The sequence below is a fragment of the Phyllobates terribilis genome, unplaced genomic scaffold (assembly GCF_046119375.1).
Source record: "Phyllobates terribilis strain yellow unplaced genomic scaffold, ASM4611937v1 Scaffold_2__4_contigs__length_985480577, whole genome shotgun sequence".
Taxonomy (NCBI): domain Eukaryota; kingdom Metazoa; phylum Chordata; class Amphibia; order Anura; family Dendrobatidae; genus Phyllobates; species Phyllobates terribilis.
In genome coordinates, this window is record NW_027362762.1 from 338282957 (window position 1) to 338294643 (window position 11687).

General features: G+C 45.3%; 1 protein-coding gene across 4 annotated transcripts in view; it reads right to left on the reverse strand.

Annotated features, from left to right (window-relative positions):
- Nucleotides 1–5789, reverse strand: part of TMEM131 (transmembrane protein 131) — a 255588-nt gene extending 249799 nt beyond the window's left edge. For all 4 annotated transcript variants that reach the window (XM_073664550.1, XM_073664548.1, XM_073664549.1 and 1 more), the window contains exon 1: nt 5562–5789. The gene's annotated coding sequence lies outside the window, so the exon portion shown is untranslated. The remainder of the gene's footprint in view (nt 1–5561) is intronic.
- Between the last annotated feature and the right edge of the window lie 5898 nt (nt 5790–11687).

The following is an 11687-nucleotide window of genomic DNA, read 5'->3' on the forward strand; positions in this document are numbered from 1 at the left end:
AATGTTACTTTTCTTGTCTGTCCACAAGTCCTGGTCAGCCCCAGCATTTTGAAGAGCGGGTGGACATTATCATAATTTACATCACAAAAGTGGCAAAAATGATCACATAAATGTTTTATAGCTCCGCCCACTCTTCAGAAATGTCGATGCTGTGGCTGTGATTGGTGGAAATACAGTAAAAGTCAAATTCGGCCAAAACTGAACAATCAGTGCTGTGTGTAATTATTTATGTTACAAAAAGTGACAATACATACATCCATATATAATTCCTATGCCACTAGATTGGAATCTATGAGGAGCTCCTGGAATTAACGCCATTCTGGAGGTTTCAGTCATGAGCCGTCTAGATTGCATTTGATCCTATGAGGACATCGCTCCAGCAACTCCATTCTAGTCAGGTCAGCAATGAACTGTACAGAATAGAAGCTACAGGGACATCATCTAAAAACCCACTCCGATCTATACGGCTCACTAGTGAATCAGCTAGAATGGAGTTGCTCAAATGAGGTCCTCAAAAAATCCACTCCAATACAATGTTGTAAATTATGAGGACTCTGTTACTGCGCTCTGTTATGTTTCTCCCTACGAAGATCCTCTCACTCTTTGAAAAACTCAATTCCAGTCACCTCAGCACCAAACTGTACAGTTTGGAGGCTACAGGGATATCCTCAAAATACCCACTCCGATCTAGACGGCTCTCTAGTGAATCAGCTAGAATGGAGTTGCTCAAATGAGGACCTCAAAAAATCCACTCCAATCCTATGTTGTAAATTATAAGGACTGTCGGCTGCACTCTGTTATGTTTTTCCCCACGAGGCTACACCGACTCTTTGAAAAACTCAATTCCAGTCACCTCAGCACAAAACTGTACAGAGTGAAGGCTACAGGAAGATCCTCAAAAAATCCACCCCGATCTAGACGGCTCTCTAGTGAATCAGCTAGAATGGAGTTGCTAAAATGAGGTCCTCAAAAAATCCACTGCGATCTATACGGCTCACTAGTGAATCAGCTAGAATGGAGTTGCTCAAATGAGGACCTCAAAAGATCCACTCCAATACAATGTTGTAAATTATGAGGACTCTGTTGCTGCGCTCTGTTATGTTTCTCCCTGCAAAGCTCCGCTCACTCTTTGAAAAACGCGATTCCCGTCACCTCAGCACCAAACTGTACAGTTTGGAGGCTACAGGGATATCCTCAAAATACCCACTCCGATCTAGACGGCTCTCTAGTGAATCAGCTAGAATGGAGTTGCTAAAATGAGGTCCTCAAAAAATCCACTCCGATCTAGACGGCTCACTAGTGAATCAGCTAGAATGGAGTTGCTCAAATGAGGACCTCAAAAAATCCACTCCAATCCTATGTTGTAAATTATGAGGACTGTCGGCTGCACTCTGTTATGTTTTTCCTCACGAGGCTACACCTAATCTTTGAAAAACTCAATTTAAGGCTGTGTGCCCACGTAGCGTTTTACAAGCGTTTTTGATGCGGAATTTCCGCAGCGGAAACGCTTGTAAAATGCTTGGTAACCCGCACCCCATGATCCCCAATGGGTTTCCGCAACTTCTATGCACATGCTGCGGATTTTTCCGCAGCGTTTATGCCGCGTTCAAAAATCCGCAGCATGTCATTTAATTTTGCGTTTCCGCAAGCGGAATTGCCTTTGTCCAATGCATAAAAAACGCAAGGCAATTCCGCATGTGGAAAACGCGTGATAAACGCGCGAAAAAAGCGCGATAAACGCGTGCGGAATTCCGCATGCGTTTTTCCGGGAGAGGACTTGCATTTATGCAGCAGAAATTTTCTGCTTCATAAATGCAACGTGGGCACATAGCCTCAGTCACCTCAGCTCCAAACTGTACAGAGTGAAGGCTACAGGAAGATCCTCAAAAAATCCACTCCGATCTAGACGGCTCACTAGTGAATCAGCTAGAATGGAGTTGCTCAAATGAGGACCTCAAAAAATCCACTCCAATACAATGTTGGAAATTATGAGGACTCTGTTGCTGCGTTCTGTTATGTTTCTCCCTGCAAAGCTCCGCTCACTCTTTGAAAAACGCGATTCCCGTCACCTCAGCACCAAACTGTACAGTTTGGAGGCTACAGGGATATCCTCAAAATACCCACTCCGATCTAGACGGCTCTCTAGTGAATCAGCTAGAATGGAGTTGCTAAAATGAGGTCCTCAAAAAATCCACTCCGATCTAGACGGCTCACTAGTGAATCAGCTAGAATGGAGTTGCTCAAATGAGGACCTCAAAAAATCCACTCCAATCCTATGTTGTAAATTATGAGGACTGTCGGCTGCACTCTGTTATGTTTTTCCTCACGAGGCTACACCTAATCTTTGAAAAACTCAATTTCAGTCACCTCAGCACCAAACTGTACAGAGTGAAGGCTACAGGAAGATCCTCAAAAAATCCACTCCGATCTAGACGGCTCACTAGTGAATCAGCTAGAATGGAGTTGCTCAAATGAGGACCTCAAAAAATCCACTCCAATACAATGTTGGAAATTATGAGGACTCTGTTGCTGCGCTCTGTTATGTTTCTCCCTGCAAAGCTCCGCTCACTCTTTGAAAAACTCGATTCCCGTCACCTCAGCACCAAACTGTACAGTTTGGAGGCTACAGGGATATCCTCAAAATACCCACTCCGATCTAGACGGCTCTCTAGTGAATCAGCTAGAATGGAGTTGCTAAAATGAGGTCCTCAAAAAATCCACTCCGATCTAGACGGCTCACTAGTGAATCAGCTAGAATGGAGTTGCTCAAATGAGGACCTCAAAAAATCCACTCCAATCCTATGTTGTAAATTATGAGGACTGTCGGCTGCGCTCTGTTATGTTTTTCCTCACGAGGCTACACCTAATCTTTGAAAAACTTAATTCCAGTCACCTCAGCACCAAACTGTACAGAGTGAAGGCTACAGGAAGATCCTCAAAAAATCCACACCGATCTAGACGGCTCTCTAGTGAATCAGCTAGAATGGAGTTGCTAAAATGAGGTCCTCAAAAAATCCACTCCAATACAATGTTGTAAATTATGAGGACTCTGTTGCTGTGCTCTGTTATGTTTCTCCCTGCAAAGCTCCGCTCACTCTTTGAAAAACTTGATTCCCGTCACCTCAGCACCAAACTGTACATAGTGAAGGCTACAGGAAGATCCTCAAAAAATCCACTGCGATCTATACGGCTCACTAGTGAATCAGCTAGAATGGAGTTGCTAAAATGAGGTCCTCAAAAAATCCACTCCGATCTAGACGGCTCACTAGTGAATCAGCTAGAATGGAGTTGCTCAAATGAGGACCTCAAAAAATCCACTCCAATCCTATGTTGTAAATTATGAGGACTGTCGGCTGCACTCTGTTATGTTTTTCCTCACGAGGCTACACCTAATCTTTGAAAAACTCAATTTCAGTCACCTCAGCACCAAACTGTACAGAGTGAAGGCTACAGGAAGATCCTCAAAAAATCCACTCCGATCTAGACGGCTCACTAGTGAATCAGCTAGAATGGAGTTGCTCAAATGAGGACCTCAAAAAATCCACTCCAATACAATGTTGGAAATTATGAGGACTCTGTTGCTGCGCTCTGTTATGTTTCTCCCTGCAAAGCTCCGCTCACTCTTTGAAAAACTCGATTCCCGTCACCTCAGCACCAAACTGTACAGTTTGGAGGCTACAGGGATATCCTCAAAATACCCACTCCGATCTAGACGGCTCTCTAGTGAATCAGCTAGAATGGAGTTGCTAAAATGAGGTCCTCAAAAAATCCACTCCGATCTAGACGGCTCACTAGTGAATCAGCTAGAATGGAGTTGCTCAAATGAGGACCTCAAAAAATCCACTCCAATCCTATGTTGTAAATTATGAGGACTGTCGGCTGCGCTCTGTTATGTTTTTCCTCACGAGGCTACACCTAATCTTTGAAAAACTTAATTCCAGTCACCTCAGCACCAAACTGTACAGAGTGAAGGCTACAGGAAGATCCTCAAAAAATCCACACCGATCTAGACGGCTCTCTAGTGAATCAGCTAGAATGGAGTTGCTAAAATGAGGTCCTCAAAAAATCCACTCCAATACAATGTTGTAAATTATGAGGACTCTGTTGCTGTGCTCTGTTATGTTTCTCCCTGCAAAGCTCCGCTCACTCTTTGAAAAACTCGATTCCCGTCACCTCAGCACCAAACTGTACATAGTGAAGGCTACAGGAAGATCCTCAAAAAATCCACTCCGATCTATACGGCTCACTAGTGAATCAGCTAGAATGGAGTTGCTCAAATGAGGACCTCAAAAGATCCACTCCAATACAATGTTGTAAATTATGAGGACTCTGTTGCTGCGCTCTGTTATGTTTCTCCCTGCAAAGCTCCGCTCACTCTTTGAAAAACTCGATTCCCGTCACCTCAGCACCAAACTGTACAGTTTGGAGGCTACAGGGATATCCTCAAAATACCCACTCCGATCTAGACGGCTCTCTAGTGAATCAGCTAGAATGGAGTTGCTAAAATGAGGTCCTCAAAAAATCCACTCCGATCTAGACGGCTCACTAGTGAATCAGCTAGAATGGAGTTGCTCAAATGAGGACCTCAAAAAATCCACTCCAATCCTATGTTGTAAATTATGAGGACTGTCGGCTGCACTCTGTTATGTTTTTCCTCACGAGGCTACACCTAATCTTTGAAAAACTCAATTTCAGTCACCTCAGCACCAAACTGTACAGAGTGAAGGCTACAGGAAATCCTCAAAAAATCCACTCCGATCTAGACGGCTCACTAGTGAATCAGCTAGAATGGAGCTGCTAAAATGAGGTCCTCAAAAAATCCACTCCAATACAATGTTGTAAATTATGAGCACTCTTTCGCTGCGCTCTGTTATGTTATTCCCCGCGTAAAACTGAACGATCAGCGCTGTGTGTGATTATTTATATTATAAAAAGCGATAATAAAATGCAAGTTTGATTAATCATGAAAAAAATAAAATTTTGCCCTTTGGAAATACGTAATAAATATAACAGTTTCAGCAAGTACCTAAAAAATAAAAACATGAAATCATTAGAATTATAAAGCTGATATATATCTACAATGTGTGTACATTCCAATTCCACTACATTGCAGACTATGAGGATCCGGGAATCTGCTCCATTCTGGACATTGGAGGTGATTTTTTGAGGAACATCACTGTAGAAACTGAACTGTCTAGAATGGAGAAGCTGCAGAGAGATCATCAAAAGATCAACTCCGATCCAGTCACCTCACCAGTGAATCAGCTAGAGTGGAGTTGCTAAAATGAGGTCCTCAAAAACATGTCACTACAGTGAGGCCTCAAAAATTCAACTCCGATCTAGTCACCTCACCAGTGAACCGTCTAGAGTGGAGTTGCTGGAATGAGGACCACAAAATATCCACTCCGATCTAGTCACTTCAGTAGTGAGCCGTCTAGAGTGGAGTTGATAAAATGAGGCCTCAAAAAATCAACTCCGATTTAGACGGCTCACTGGTGAATCAGCTAGAATGGAGTTGATTGTTTGAGGACCACAAAAAATCAACTCCAAACTAGACGCAACCCTCGTCCCAGGGTGGCAGAGTCCCAGCAGCAGTCCTGTATACGGGGCAGTCTCTCTCCTGTCAGGGTCTCTCAAGTCCAGGTGCAGGCTCTACGACTCGGCGCCTGCTCTCACCTCAGCAGTCAGCACTACTCCACCAGAGCAGTAGAGAACTAGGGGCAAGAGCGTCAGCCTCTGTTTTCATTTCCTTACTCTCGTTAGACAGCCTGCTGCTAGAGACATCCGCTTCCTGTGCCTTGTAACCGCCTCTCAACTAGCGCAGTGTCTACAGCGACCCCTAGTGTGCGGCTCTGTAACCTCCTGCTGCTATGCATGAGTAGGCTCATATCAATGTGTACACATCACATAGCAAATACATGCAGGACCTGTATACCGGTCATGTGACATAGCAGCAGTGCATACCTGTGTACCGGTCATGTGACATAACAGCATTGTATACCTGTGTACCGGTCATGTGACATAGCAGCAGTGTATACCTGTGTACCGGTCATGTGACATAGCAGCAGTGTATACCTGTGTACTGGTCATGTGACATAGCAGCAGTGTATACCTGTGTACCGGTCATGTGACATAGCAGCAGTGCATACCTGTGTACCGGTCATGTGACATAGCAGCAGTGTATACCTGTGTACCGGTCATGTGACATAGCAGCAGTGTATACCTGTGTACTGGTCATGTGACATAGCAGCAGTGTATACCGGTCATGTGACATAGCAGCAGTGTATACCTGTGTACCGGTCATGTGACATAGCAGCAGTGTATACCTGTGTACCGGTCATGTGACATAACAGCATTGTATACCTGTGTACCGGTCATGTGACATAGCAGCAGTGTATACCTGTGTACTGGTCATGTGACATAACAGCATTGTATACCTGTGTACCGGTCATCTAACATAGCAGCAGTGTATACCTGTGTACTGGTCATGTGACATAGCAGCAGTGTATACCTGTGTACAGTCATGTGACATAGCAGCAGTGTATACCGGTCATGTGACATAGCAGCAGTGTATACCTGTGTACCGGTCATGTGACATAGCAGCAGTGTATACCTGTGTACCGGACATGTGACATAACAGCAGTGTATACATGTGTACCGGTCAAGTGACATAGCAGCAGTGTATACCTGTGTACTGGTCATGTGACATAACAGCATTGTATACCTGTGTACCGGTCATGTGACATAGCAGCAGTGTATACCTGTGTACAGTCATGTGACATAGCAGCATTGTATACCTGTGTACTGGTCATGTGACATAGCAGCAGTGCATACCTGTGAACCGGTCATGTGACATAGCAGCAGTGTATACCTGTGTACCGGTCATGTGACATAGCAGCAGTGTATACCTGTGTACCGGTCATGTGACATAACAGCATTGTATACCTGTGTACCGGTCATGTGACATAGCAGCAGTGTATACCTGTGTACTGGTCATGTGACATAACAGCATTGTATACCTGTGTACCGGTCATCTAACATAGCAGCAGTGTATACCTGTGTACTGGTCATGTGACATAGCAGCAGTGTATACCTGTGTACAGTCATGTGACATAGCAGCAGTGTATACCGGTCATGTGACATAGCAGCAGTGTATACCTGTGTACCGGTCATGTGACATAGCAGCAGTGTATACCTGTGTACCGGACATGTGACATAACAGCATTGTATACATGTGTACCGGTCAAGTGACATAGCAGCAGTGTATACCTGTGTACTGGTCATGTGACATAACAGCATTGTATACCTGTGTACCGGTCATGTGACATAGCAGCAGTGTATACCTGTGTACAGTCATGTGACATAGCAGCATTGTATACCTGTGTACTGGTCATGTGACATAGCAGCAGTGCATACCTGTGAACCGGTCATGTGACATAGCAGCAGTGTATACCTGTGTACCGGTCATGTGACATAGCAGCAGTGTATACCTGTGTACCGGTCATGTGACATAGCAGCACTGTATACCTATGTACCGGTCATGTGACATAGCAGCAGTGTATACCTGTGTACAGTCATGTGACATAGCAGCATTGTATACCTGTGTACTGGTCATGTGACATAGCAGCAGTGTATACCTGTGTACTGGTCATGTGACATAGCAGCAGTGTATACCTGTGTACTGGACATGTGACATAGCAGCATTGTATACCTGTGTACTGGTCATGTGACATAGCAGCAGTGTATACCTGTGTACTGGTCATGTGACATAGCAGCAGTGTATACCTGTGTACTGGTCATGTGACATAGCAGCAGTGTATACCTGTGTACTGGTCATGTGACATAGCAGCAGTGTATACCTGTCAACCGGTCATGTGACATAGCAGCAGTGTATACCTGTGTACTGGCATAACAGCATTGTATACCTGTGTACCGGTCATGTAACATAGCAGCAGTGTATACCTGTGTACAGTCATGTGACATAGCAGCATTGTATACCTGTGTACTGGTCATGTGACATAGCAGCAGTGTGTACCTGTGTACTGGTCATGTGACATAGCAGCAGTGTATACCTGTGTACTGGTCGTGTGACATAGCAGCAGTGTATACCTGTGAACCGGTCATGTGACATAGCAGCAGTGTATACCTGTGTACCGGTCATGTGACATAGCAGCAGTGTATACCTGTGTACCGGTCATGTGACATAGCAGCAGTGTATACCTGTGTACCGGTCATGTGACATAGCAGCAGTGTATACCTGTGTACCGGTCATGTGACATAGCAGCAGTGTAAACCTGTGTACCGGTCATGTGACATAGCAGCAGTGTATACCTGTGTACTGGCATAACAGCATTGTATACCTGTGTACCGGTCATGTAACATAGCAGCAGTGTATACCTGTGTACAGTCATGTGACATAGCAGCATTGTATACCTGTGAACTGGTCATGTGACATAGCAGCAGTGTGTACCTGTGTACAGGTCATGTGACATAGCAGCAGTGTATACCTGTGTACTGGTCGTGTGACATAGCAGCAGTGTATACCTGTGAACCGGTCATGTGACATAGCAGCAGTGTATACCTGTGTACCGGTCATGTGACATAGCAGCAGTGTATACCTGTGTACCGGTCATGTGACATAGCAGCAGTGTATACCTGTGTACCGGTCATGTGACATAGCAGCAGTGTATACCTGTGTACCGGTCATGTGACATAGCAGCAGTGTAAACCTGTGTACCGGTCATGTGACATAGCAGCAGTGTATACCTGTGTACCGGTCATGTGACATAGCAGCAGTGTATACCTGTGTACCGGTCATGTGACATAGCAGCAGTGTATACCTGTGTACCGGTCATGTGACATAGCAGCAGTGTATACCTGTGTACCGGTCATGTGACATAGCAGCAGTGTATACCTGTGTACCGGTCATGTGACATAGCAGCAGTGTATACCTGTGTACTGGTCATGTGACATAGCTGCAGTGTATACCTGTGTACCGGTCATGTGACATAGCAGCAGTGTAAACCTGTGTACTGGTCATGTGACATAGCAGCAGTGTATACCGGTCATGTGACATAGCAGCAGTGTGTACCTGGGTACCGGTCATGTGACATACCAGCAATGTATACCTGTGTACCGGTCATGTGACATAGCAGCAGTGTATACCTATGTACTGGTCATGTGACATAGCAGATGTGTATACCTGTGTACTGGTCATGTGACATAGCAGCAGTGTATACCTGTGTACCGGTCATGTGACATAGCAGCAGTGTAAACCTGTGTACTGGTCATGTGATATAGCAGCAGTGTATACCGGTCATGTGACATAGCAGCAGTGTGTACCTGTGTACCGGTCATGTGACATACCAGCAGTGTATACCTGTGTACTGGTCATGTGACATAGCAGCAGTGTATACCTGTGTACTGGTCATGTGACAAAGCAGCAATGTATACCTGTGTACTGGTCATGTGACATAGCAGCAGTGTATACCTGTGTACCGGTCATGTGACATAGCAGCAGTGTATACCTGTGTACTGGTCATGTGACATAGCAGCAGTGTATACCTGTGTACTGGTCATGTGACATAGCAGCAGTGTATACCTGTATATTGGTCATGTGACATAGCAGCAGTGTAAACCGGTCATGTGACATAGCAGCAGTGTATACCGGTCATGTGACATAGCAGCAGTGTATACCTGTGTACTGGTCATGTGACATAGCAGCAGTGTATACCTGTGTATTGGTCATGTGACATAGCAGCATTGTATACCTGTGTACTGGTCATGTGACATAGCAGCAGTGTAAACCGGTCATGTGACATAGCAGGAGTGTATACCTGTGTACTGGTCATGTGACATAGCAGCAGTGTATACCGGTCATGTGACATAGCAGCAGTGTATACCTGTGTACTGGTCATGTGACATAGCAGCAGTGTATACCTCTGTATTGGTCATGTGACATAGCAGCAGTGTTAACCGGTCATGTGACATAGCAGCAGTGTATACCTGTGTACTGGTCACGTGACATAGCAGCAGTGTATACCGGTCATGTGACATAGCAGCAGTGTATACCTGTGTACTGGTCGTGTGACATAGCAGCAGTGTATACCTGTGAACCGGTCATGTGACATAGCAGCAGTGTATACCTGTGTACCGGTCATGTGACATAGCAGCAGTGTATACCTGTGTACCGGTCATGTGACATAGCAGCAGTGTATACCTGTGTACCGGTCATGTGACATAGCAGCAGTGTATACCTGTGTACCGGTCATGTGACATAGCAGCAGTGTAAACCTGTGTACCGGTCATGTGACATAGCAGCAGTGTATACCTGTGTACTGGCATAACAGCATTGTATACCTGTGTACCGGTCATGTAACATAGCAGCAGTGTATACCTGTGTACAGTCATGTGACATAGCAGCATTGTATACCTGTGAACTGGTCATGTGACATAGCAGCAGTGTGTACCTGTGTACTGGTCATGTGACATAGCAGCAGTGTATACCTGTGTACTGGTCGTGTGACATAGCAGCAGTGTATACCTGTGAACCGGTCATGTGACATAGCAGCAGTGTATACCTGTGTACCGGTCATGTGACATAGCAGCAGTGTATACCTGTGTACCGGTCATGTGACATAGCAGCAGTGTATACCTGTGTACCGGTCATGTGACATAGCAGCAGTGTATACCTGTGTACCGGTCATGTGACATAGCAGCAGTGTAAACCTGTGTACCGGTCATGTGACATAGCAGCAGTGTATACCTGTGTACCGGTCATGTGACATAGCAGCAGTGTATACCTGTGTACCGGTCATGTGACATAGCAGCAGTGTATACCTGTGTACCGGTCATGTGACATAGCAGCAGTGTATACCTGTGTACCGGTCATGTGACATAGCAGCAGTGTATACCTGTGTACCGGTCATGTGACATAGCAGCAGTGTATACCTGTGTACTGGTCATGTGACATAGCTGCAGTGTATACCTGTGTACCGGTCATGTGACATAGCAGCAGTGTAAACCTGTGTACTGGTCATGTGACATAGCAGCAGTGTATACCGGTCATGTGACATAGCAGCAGTGTGTACCTGGGTACCGGTCATGTGACATACCAGCAATGTATACCTGTGTACCGGTCATGTGACATAGCAGCAGTGTATACCTGTGTACTGGTCATGTGACATAGCAGATGTGTATACCTGTGTACTGGTCATGTGACATAGCAGCAGTGTATACCTGTGTACCGGTCATGTGACATAGCAGCAGTGTAAACCTGTGTACTGGTCATGTGACATAGCAGCAGTGTATACTGGTCATGTGACATAGCAGCAGTGTGTACCTGTGTACCGGTCATGTGACATACCAGCAGTGTATACCTGTGTACTGGTCATGTGACATAGCAGCAGTGTATACCTGTGTACTGGTCATGTGACAAAGCAGCAATGTATACCTGTGTACTGGTCATGTGACATAGCAGCAGTGTATACCTGTGTACCGGTCATGTGACATAGCAGCAGTGTATACCTGTGTACTGGTCATGTGACATAGCAGCAGTGTATACCTGTGTACTGGTCATGTGACATAGCAGCAGTGTATACCTGTATATTGGTCATGTGACATAGCAGCAGTGTAAACCGGTCATGTGACATAGCAGCAGTGTATACCGGTCATGTGACATAGCAGCA